Genomic DNA, 11,023 nt, shown 5'->3' on the forward strand with positions numbered 1-11,023 from the left:
AACAATTTCCACAGCTCTTCATTCCTGGTGTCTTTACTCAACAAATCCATGACCATCAACAAAAATGGGCTTAATGGTGACCCCTGGTGTAATCCAACACTATGACTTAGCCCTTTAAGTAGTCACATACAAACCATGACACTTGAAACGGCATTATGTCCTTTAATATTGTCACTCCACTCGAATAAAATACTCACGCAACAGAAACTCAATTGTCCGAATGTGGCAATGAAAAGCGTCCGTAGCACATTTATAAAAAATGAAATAATTTCGATTAAGTTACCATTTCAGTCATTTACTTTTTTAATAGGTAACATCAATGATTGATGTGCACGTGAAGCACTATGCTAATATGGAATGTAGGCCTACCATGAGACTGTTCTACCCATGGTCAATCACCTTAACATAATCCAGTAACTGAAAGTTTATTTGGAAATATTTTTTTATTGATACTTGATAAAGAAACTGAAAGGGAGGTTGAAAAGCAAATCAAAATTTATGTAATGTTCTGTGAAATTTGCACCAAGCAAGATATAAAAATAAAAAACTAACAGTTTTCTTTTAAATGAACCAAGTAATGAAAATGTATTTGAGTAGATAATAATTGAGAACAAGAATGTTTGATAAGAATAGGAAAATATAGATAAAGATGATATAGTAAATCCAATTACTTGCAAGTGGATGAAAAATTATATGTAAAAAAAACTGACAGTTTTTCCTTTACATTACATTGTGGTTAAATGTCCTTGCATGGATATAGTTGAGAACTTGAGAGTCCTTGTGTCAGTCGTCATGATTCGGATACTTGGTATCGCTTGGCGAGTTGGCGTTTGTAGTTAGTATTAGTTACCTATAGGCGGAGGTGGGCACCGTTAGTCGTCATGGCAACCAGAATAAAAGTTGACTGGCGTTTTGTGTACGCTACAGATTTATTGTCTTGTTCAAGTTATGGCTAGTATCGTGCTTGTAGGGGAGATCAAGTGTGTTTTGTCGTACTTTTGGTGAGTTTTTATATGGTGGAGTCGTGCTAGAAGGTTCAGTTCTTAAAAGTGGCCGCCATGGTTGGTGCGCAACGTTCGCTTAGTCTTGTGTTTCTGTTGGGAACATCTGTTTCACTGGTATCGGTATCAGTGATGCCGTTTTTTCTTCACAACATTGGCTTTTAGCAGTGTTACTATATGCAATTCACCTGATTGTTTTACGTTAATTATGATTTAATGGTTAGAATGCATGTTTTCCTATTTAGTTATTTTCCGTGATGTTAGAAAACTACACGTCACTAACTTAAAGTAATTTTGGTGAAGAAAAATAAAGGATTTCAATAAAATTCATTTGTATAAATAAGCAGGATAAGTTTTATATCTTTATTTTCATATTAAAACAAAATGGTAAAGTGAAGAATTTTATTCTTCAGTGCCGTGGCCTGTGGTCGAAAAAGCCACGGGGGGTTGCCAGATGTCACCAGAAAGCCCCACTAATAGACGAAATTCCTCAAAACTGCAACCCTGATCGGTATAATTACACTTGGCAAGTTAAGTTAAGATAGTTTTTTTTTTCAATCCTTCTGACATTATTTGTTTTCAATACTGCCACATCTGGCAACTCTTGAAAGGGGGCCGAGCTCCAAAATCATAGCATTTGTTGCTTTCTAGATTTCCATAAACTTTACACCATGAGGATTCTGTTGAGGTCCTATAATAATTTATACTTAAATGTAGAAACAGGCTCTATATTATTTGTTAATGTTGGTTTGGTAAAGTCAGTTCAGGGAAGAACATCGATCATTCTTTTTTAAAACCTACTGTGAAACCTTATTTATATGTAATGTTTGTCACTAAACTGATGTAAAATTCATACGTAATTAAAGACGGATCTTAAACAGTGAGTAAGGGTTTTAAAATCTGGCCAGTACTTGTGGAAATCGTGAGGAACAGTACAGTAAAGAATGAAATATGACGATAGAGAGAGCGCGCAAGCATAGGCCTATCGATAGAGATACTTAATTCACTATATTTACTTTGAGAGATTAAGTGATATTTTTTCAAATGTTTCAAAAGTGGGGAGAGAGAGAGAGAAACTTGGAAGAGAGAGAGAGCGTGCAAGCATGGGTCCTGCATAGGTCTATTTATTGAGATACTTAATTTATTATATTTACTTTGAGAGACTGAGTGATAATATTTTTTCAAAAGTGTTTTAAAAGTGGAGAGAGAGAGGAGCAAAATCTGCTCATGTGAAAGCTTAGGCCTATTTATAACTACTTGATTTCATTATATTTCCTTTGGGAGATTGAGTGGTAATATATATATATATATATATATATATATATTATATATATATATATAATATATATATATATATATAGATATATATTATTTATATATATATAATATATATATATGATATATATATATACTATATATATTTATATATATATATTATATATATATATATATATATTAAAGTATATTTTAGAAGTGGAGAGAGAGAGAGAATTATCGTACTGGTGACGGACTTGTGACGGGGCAAATTAAAGGCAGAAGAAAATAATACTATCGATAGGCCTATGCTTGCGCGATATATGACTGCCAAGATCGTATGCTAGGTAAGAAATTCATACCTTAATCTTGAATACATTCGACAGTTGCCGTAGCATTCAAAGACTGTAAAAAGGCGTGGAAAATTTTAGACACAGGGTGCGGTCATTCTTGCTCTTAATATAGTCTTTACTTTTGAAAATCGGGTTTCATCACAAATTCACGAAAAAAGCTGTGTTAAGTAAAAATATTCATTACCACAAATAACTCAATATGTATTGCACAGGCAATTAAACTTATATCGTGGGAGATCTTTCAGCCTCTCGGCAAAGAAATGCAGTCGTGTAGGGCTGTAGGCTACTACGAACTGCTTTGTAATGGGAGCATATAGCCAGAAAATCTTTGAGCTGACATGCTACTTTAACTTTTATTAAGATTTATGTTTAAAGACAGCAGCTTTGTAAACAGCGACTAGCATTCGATCCATGTCAACGTCGAAGTAATCAAAGTGTGAAATCCGTTACGTTAGCCAGTATCCAGTGACTTGTGCTTTCCCGCTCGAAGTTCTAGAGCTCCTCCTCACATCATAATCGCTTTGGAATACAAACATAAGTTTGTAGAAACTAAAATAATTGCATTCACCACTTACGGTGATGCAATATATCCCCGTTCATGAAGCAACACGAGTAAATATTGTCGTCGTGATACATAGTACTAAAATCAGAAATTCACATGCTATCTACCAGATCTCTATGAACGAATCAATCTGAGAAATTCCAATTACTTCGGACATATATCGTGTTTTTAAGTATCTGAATGGTTTAGTTTTGCAGTTTTAACTTATGATATAATTTGCAGTATATTTTCATATTCTAGAATAAATTTAGCGATATATCTTTTCAGTAAAAACAAATGGGAAATTGGATGAACGAAAGCTAATGAAAACTGTATCTTCAGTTTTCTTGTAGAGTGTAGGCTACATGGCTGTGTTTACTAACTATTATTTTTGCATGCTTGATATTTACTTCAACTTGACATAACGTGACCACTAATTTATCCTCTTTTCTTTCAGAACTACGAGACGTCACTGTAAGTAAAGTTGATGAATCCTTTGGCAGATGGGTCTCCGGCCACTTTTATAGTGGACATTTTGTATTTGATTCGAGCATAATTACGATAATGGTGAGTGTATTATGTGATTTTTAGTTTTTCTTAGTTTTTAAAGTGAATGTTAAGTAGTGCCGTTTGAAAGTTACAGGAGACCGGAGGAGGTGCATAGGCCTAGTGCTTAAAGGTGTTCGCCGGAGTTTGCAGTTTCTTTGCCAGCTTTACATATAAATCAATCCAGCTCAATTTTAGCTTAGGCGCGGTTTATAGTAGTTGTAAATGAGTTTTAGGGAACCGAACATAGTTTTTTAAGTAATTCTACAGACCAGCTCCCTAGGGTGCCGTGTTTAATACCAGCCCTACAGGGATGAACATAGAAACATTAACACAAAACTTAAAGTTGCTCTCCCTTACTGCACTATATTCGCATTTTTCCTTATTCGGTAAAAGTTAAAATTTTGATACCCGTGCATAGCTCACTCAGTCTTGATTACAAATAGATTGCTGTCCTGAAATGAAGGCTTTGAAGTGAGTTGATGCATCAAAAGATAATACCGTAATCCTTCTTGTTTACGTCTCAGGGGTTAGTTTCAGTGAAGCAATGATCTATAGTTTTTTTGTAGATGAAATATTTTTTGTAACTGTACTTCCGCAAGTCCACCTTTGCCGGGGTGGCGTTGCTGCCTGTCAGGTAAAGGTGGACAAAACATTGCACATGGCAGAGTAATCTGCCATGTACAATGGGAAGTACTTACTATCGAAAATTAAACAGAACAATATGAAGTGGGAGAATGGAGTCATGAGTCTTAAAATCCAATTCAGCTAACCAGGACGAGGTTAGTAGCCTTTATTTAGTGTGGCCGATATTGTATTGTTTGTGGGATTCTCAACGATTAACTACTTTAATCCTAATTTAATGCCCCTGTGGTATTTTTTTTTAACTACATTGTGGAAGTTTTGAAGTTTTGAACTACTATGAGCAAGCATAGTGTAATTGAGCCCTGTTCTGGAAAGGGAGAAGGCTGGAAGGCACACGTTGAGGGGTAACTACTATGTAGGAAGTGCATTCCTCTGTGGACACTTGGCCTGGAGGGAATAGTTACAACTTAGTTTTGAGGTGTTTTTTTCAGTATTGACAGTAAAGCATTGGCTGTTTGATTTACTAGTTTTCCCTTTCAACCTCTGGTTGACAAGTACAAGAAAAAAGTTGTTAGGTTGGCTTGATATTCGGAAGTTAGCCGTTCTTGTTGATATTCTCGAGTCATGGGTTGCTGTAGATTCTTCAAGATTTTGATTAACAAAGTACTATGGATGGGTTAGTGTTAAGGGTCGGGTAACTATAGTACTAGATTTCTAAATGTTACTTTATTGCAATTCTTTTCAATGTTACACTTGATAACTCATTAAAGGCTTTTAATGAGGTTAAAAGTTTTTTTTTTTTTTCGTGTTTGGGATTTGTGAGACTCTTTACTGCCATTTCTCTCTGAAATCAGTTTTGAGATAAACGCCCCCAAATCTAACAAAAGCAGGCTTTTGGGAATTGGGGAATATGGAAACCAGTGAATGCATGGCTGCATCTGCGTTCTGCATCGTGACCACCTTAACTAACCTAAGTTAGGTAGTGGCCCTAAACCCCCTCCATCCTAACCTGATGTAGGATTCGGATGGAATTACGAGAATGTATCGTAACCAAACTTACCCCATACCACTTAAATACAAGTCATAAAAAAATCTTTAATATTATATCAGGGCTTAATTTTTCCTAACCTTAAGGATCAGAAATTGCAAATTTTTCAGATTAAAGCTTTGAGGGTAAAGGTTTGATAATAACCAGATTTGTGGCATTGTATTAAGGGCTTTTGGGTATTTAAGAGGCTTTAGGGAAGGGAAAAGATAAAGCTGGGAAATAAGGCAAATTCGGCTTTTGCACTTTTATGGATGTGTATTGTTTTCCTTGCAGGCTTTCTTAGTTCTGGATGTTCTCTTGTGGAAAGAGCTTCAGTTTTGTGATGGATGAATGGGAGGCAAGAACTTTGCTCTCCTCATATGGAGTGACTGCCATTATGCTCTCATATGGAGGGAGCGACTGTCAACTTATTTATGGGAGGAGTTAGATTCCCCTGATATTCTAGCCATCGTGGTTGTAACAGTTTTTCAGTGGTTCAGAATATACTTCATGATCTGAAGGAATCCTGTATACTACTTTTTATTGATGACCTTGTATGTACTGAGTTTTTAGTTTGCAATGATTTTGTTTTGAATGAAAAGGTTTGCATTGAAGAGTAGTATATTCCCATATTGAAGTGTTATTTTGGGTAATAAATGTATAGATTCAGTTCTACTTGATTTGCCAGTATTCTGTAATAAATTAACAGATTCTGTACTACTTAATTTGTCAATATTCTGTGGCATAAATACAGTCCACTCCCAGCTGACTTGGGATGGATACCAGAAATGAACCTGCATGGTTCTTGTCAAGGGGAACAGAAACGACATAACAGTAGTTATGAAAACCATTAAAGAATATCCTTTTTTGAAACTGAACTTGTCATAGGACAGTGCTGTTGTTGAAAATGCAATTGTAGAGAGTCTACAGTTACAGCAGATATAAATGACTGGATATTCAGTGCAAGGTAATGGTTTAAATATTACAGTAAAAATGACTGGGTAAACTGTACTTCCAGGCAGTAATTTAGTGCTTTAAGTATTTAATTTTGAGTAACAAAGTGAATGCTTTTTGAACGTTAGGCTTTTGACTTATATTGAATATTGATATAAAAAACTTATTTTATGGGAATTTTCACTTTAGAAATGGAGTTTTCTTCATATTGGAATAGTCTTGCACAGATTTGGAGCCAGTGATTAACAGGACTGTAAGACCACCAGGATAGAATAACAAAGCTAACTTGGTAAAATTCAGAGTCCCTAATAATTGAAGATTGGAGGTTAATTGTCTCATTTGTTTTGAGGTATTTTGAAGCACTGAAATGAAGATAATGTAGTCTAGGAGACATGAGAAAAAACATAATTACTACTATTAAACTAGTTTCCAATGAGATCTATAAGTGGCAAGGGAATTAACATAGAGATCTGCAATTGACAAAAATTTTTAGTCCATTACTAAAGTTGCCCGATTGGATTAGTTTTAAAAGTAAAAAAAAAAAAAAAAAAAAAAAAATTCCTGGTCCGTCACTTGGAGGAAGGTCCGTCAGAAGTGTATTACATATCTAATCTTATAAAGCATTAAGTATTTTCAGTAACGATAAATAAAAGTAAGATAGTTATGTTTAATACCCAACAGGATATCTTGAAAAATTTTCCCGTTCGCTATTTGTTTCAATGTATATTTTGATCATCGTAACTTTGCCCCGGGTTCTCGTCAGGTGTTCCCAGTTGCGTCTTGGGAAGGTACGTCTGTAAAAGAATGCTTAAGCTGCACTGTTGTTTAGTATCGAAATTCACTTGTATACGTCAAAGGTTTAGTTTATTATTATTGAGGCAGACGCAGTGAACGAAGCGAGTACGACTTGGAGTCGTTTCGGCCTTCTAGAGATTCGGCAATTCTTCTAGTTTGCGTGCAAAATGGGCGTCGTGTTTAGTACTAGCCCACTGGGGATGTATTACTACATAGTACTTAGGTTGCTAGCTAAACTTGCAGGTGATGTAATTGCACTAGATATGAAATGTCATCGTGGTTGTCTAGTTAGCTTGTATAACAAAGAAAGATCTTGCAAGAAAAAAATAATTTAAGTCTTATGAACAAGAAAATGTAACTGTTGCCGAATTATTGCTCTGGCCGAGTTAGTAAATTACAGTTACGAAACTGTGCGAAACCGTGAAGAATCAAATCCTTTTAGGCTAGTAGATCTTGCGATTCGAAGAGCAGGTACAACTGTTGAATCATTTTCTATTCATCGTACTCGCCTAAATAAATGTTGTCGGCTATGATTCCTGATGTACAAGCTTATAAAGGAAGCGATGTCCTTTTCGAAAAGGATGCCGGTCCTGCAATAGCACTGGCATGCAATTATGATGATACTCACAATATGGCAAGCTTGGACAGCTGAATTCGTAAGAGCGCACATGCAGGAGCACAAGTTAAAATCTAATGGCACGTTTGCAGCGGACGATGTACTGACTAGTGTTCCTAAATGTTTGCTTGAACTAGTCTGTATGATTGAACATGGCCCTGATATACAGTCACAACTAGAAAATGATGTGTGTAAATCAGATACTGCCATTGCATAGCTCCTTATGTATAACTACCATGCCAAGGTACCCAAGAAGGCTGAACAACAGCGACATTGTGGAACGTGAAATTCCAATATGCATTTGTATTGGGCTGCTCATTTATGCCACAACCAGGAAGCAGCAGCTAATTGATACCTTGTTCCAGCATGGTTTATGCATTTCGTACCAGCGAGTGCTAGAAATATCTACGCAAATTGGGCACGCAATGATTGATTGCTTCTTGTCGGAAGGTTTGGCGTGTCCCTCTGTTTTACGAAAAGGTATTTTCACAACCAGTGCTGTTGATAACATTGACCACAATCCAAGTTCTACAACTGTGAAGTCGTCATTTCATGTAACTGGGATTTCTATTTTTCAACATCCTTCATCTGACTGGTTACTGTCAGGAGCGATTAAAATCAGTCTACTGAGCTATTTTGTATCCTAATAAGATAAATTGTACTTGTTGTGGAATGGTTGCAGCCAGAATTTGCAATGCTCGTTAACGTTAAATAATAAAACTGCCCTTTTTTACCATTTTGCAGCCATTTTGAAACCGGAAGTGGCTTTCATTGATCTTGTCAAATTTTTGTACAAGTGTATGAGTAGACAAATTCTTGACTAATTTAAATGTATTGTAGAGTTATATGATGATACTTGTCATGAGAACATTTATGAACGACGCCATTTTAAAGAGTAGCAAGCGCCTCGGCGGCGTGGTTGGTATGGTATTAGCGTCCCACCTCGGTGGTCGCGGGTTCGATTCTCGGCCATTTCATTGAGGAGCGAGAGATGTGTATTTCTGGTGATAGAACTTCACTCTCGACGTGGTTCGGAAGTTACGTAAAGCCGTTGGTCCCGTTGCTGAATAACCACTGGTTCCATGCAACGTAAAAGCACCATACAAAAAACAAAAACAAAAAGTGGCCATCTTGAAAAATTTTTGTTTTGTTTTGCCCAGGACCCGAATTTTGCAATCAGTGTGCCAAGTTGCATGCTTGTATTACAATTTGCACAATTCTACTCATATCCTCCACTACAAAGTATGGTGATAGTTTCTCGTTGGACGAGTGGTTTTCGCGCTCGGCTACCAATCCGGTGATCGGAAGTTCGTTTCTCGGCTCGGCCAACGCGGAATAGAGGAATTTATTTCGGGTGATAGAAAACAATTTCTCCATATAACGTGGTTCGGATACCACAATAAGCTGTAGTTCCGTTGCTAGGGGACCAATTGGTTCCTAGCCACGTAAAAATAACTAATCCCTCGGGCCAGCCCTAGGAGAGCTGTGAATCAGCTCAGTGTCTGGTAAAACTAAGATATACTTGAGTTTTACATTTTATGGATATATGTAATTTTTTAAATACTAAGACAAAATGCAAGATGCAGATACTTTCACCAATGTAACAAATTCATATTCAGTGAAAAGCTAGAAAGAAAGCAGCACAACAAAAATATCAATAATACCACAGAGATTAAAACCGAAAAAATTGATAGGAGAGAGAGTTTCTGGGTAAGTTGTAGCCAAACAGACGTCCCTATCGAATAATTTATTCATTATGTATTATTTGATGGTTTTGTTAGCGGTGTGAGATTCCAGCGCTGTGAATTGAATGGTCTTTACCTGTCCAATTGTTATTTTTCTTAATGTAGAATGTCATGGTCATGAAAACTACTATTCCACAAACAATAGTATGGTGTGGACACTTTTTAAAATAACAGAATAGCCCATACTAAAGTTTTAAGGATAACGCTGTCCATACCTGTGACTTGGGACACGCTCAAAATTTGACTGACTTGTTCCTCACCCTGCCATCTACTGCTACTAACTTAAGCCATTTGATATCCAAAAAACGTTGTAGAACAGAGCCTGACATCGACGTCAGAAAACGTAACGTCATATTTACAGAGTTCTTTACCATTATTCACTCATAGCAAACCAGTATTATATGAATGGATGTTGATCAGTGTTAATACTGACTGATCTTTGCCTAGCATATATAGACCTTAAAACAGCTATAAGACCTTCTTTTCTTTTGCATGAGAAGGTTGCACAGCAGTTGACACTAAGGCTGGAATGTTGAAAGGAGATCCAAAAAGTAGAAGAAATAGACAATGATAAAATTAGTTGAGCTAAATTTTGACCTAAAAGCTGCACCCTAAGATTGGTCATGTACTACGCAACCTAACTCAGCAATGCCATGGAAGCAGATAGTGGTTCCTAATCCCTCCCAAGACAGGAACTAGTCGGGGAAGGGGAAGGACAACTGCAGTTGACTTTCCTGGAGAGAGAAGTTAAATTCCTACAATTGCATATTCGCTGGCAATTGCTTTTAAAATATGTCAATCAAATTTGTCAGCGATAATTAACTCGTTTACTCATTAGCATTAGCTGTAACTACATCGCACTGCAAAACTACTTTGCTACTTGAAACACAGAATTTAAGTTATTTTCTTCTACAATGCATCGTGGAAACAATGATGAAGATATCATTAAGAAAGACATGTAGTAAAATTGATGTCTGATATTTTGCGATTGCCCTAGTGATAAAACGAAACCAATAAGATGAGGCTTGTTCACTATGGTGTTAACCTAGAAAAGAACTTGAAAGTCTCTCTCTCTCTCTCATAATTTTTTTGTCTTTAGCTCTGTCCTATTATTAATATTTTTTTCTCTGCTGCTCCTTTCTTTCTACTAAATGAGAACTTGTCACATTGGTTGAAATATCTTAATATTTCATATTGTGTCAGTATTTCAAGAAAATTACATACAGCCGTAATTTGTAAGAACTGAAAATTTTGCTAACTCGCTGCTATAGATATTAGAGATATTATATAGATATTATATAGATATATATATATATATATATATAATTATATATATTATGTAATATATTATATATATAGATATATACATCTATATATATATAAATATTATATAATTATAAATTATATATATATAGATATATATATATATCTTATGATATATAGATGTATATATATATCTATCTATATATATAATATATTATATAGATAGTATATATATATAATATACAATTCTATTATAATATTAAATTATAATATCTAATATATACATACACTATATATTAAAAAAAAATATTTATATATATAATTACTATATATATATATATAT

At 35.3% G+C, this 11,023-nt stretch overlaps 1 long non-coding RNA gene across 1 annotated transcript; it reads left to right on the top strand.

The window, feature by feature from the left end:
- Nucleotides 1–841: 841 nt before the first annotated feature.
- Nucleotides 842–5,921, top strand: LOC135220230 (uncharacterized). Its single transcript, XR_010315618.1, has 3 exons — nt 842–1,001; nt 3,607–3,716; nt 5,602–5,921. It is a non-coding gene; the product is annotated as an uncharacterized LOC135220230 (long non-coding RNA).
- The last annotated feature ends 5,102 nt before the right edge of the window (nt 5,922–11,023 follow it).

The sequence above is a fragment of the Macrobrachium nipponense genome, chromosome 1 (genome assembly GCF_015104395.2).
Source record: "Macrobrachium nipponense isolate FS-2020 chromosome 1, ASM1510439v2, whole genome shotgun sequence".
In the NCBI taxonomy this organism is placed as follows: domain Eukaryota; kingdom Metazoa; phylum Arthropoda; class Malacostraca; order Decapoda; family Palaemonidae; genus Macrobrachium; species Macrobrachium nipponense.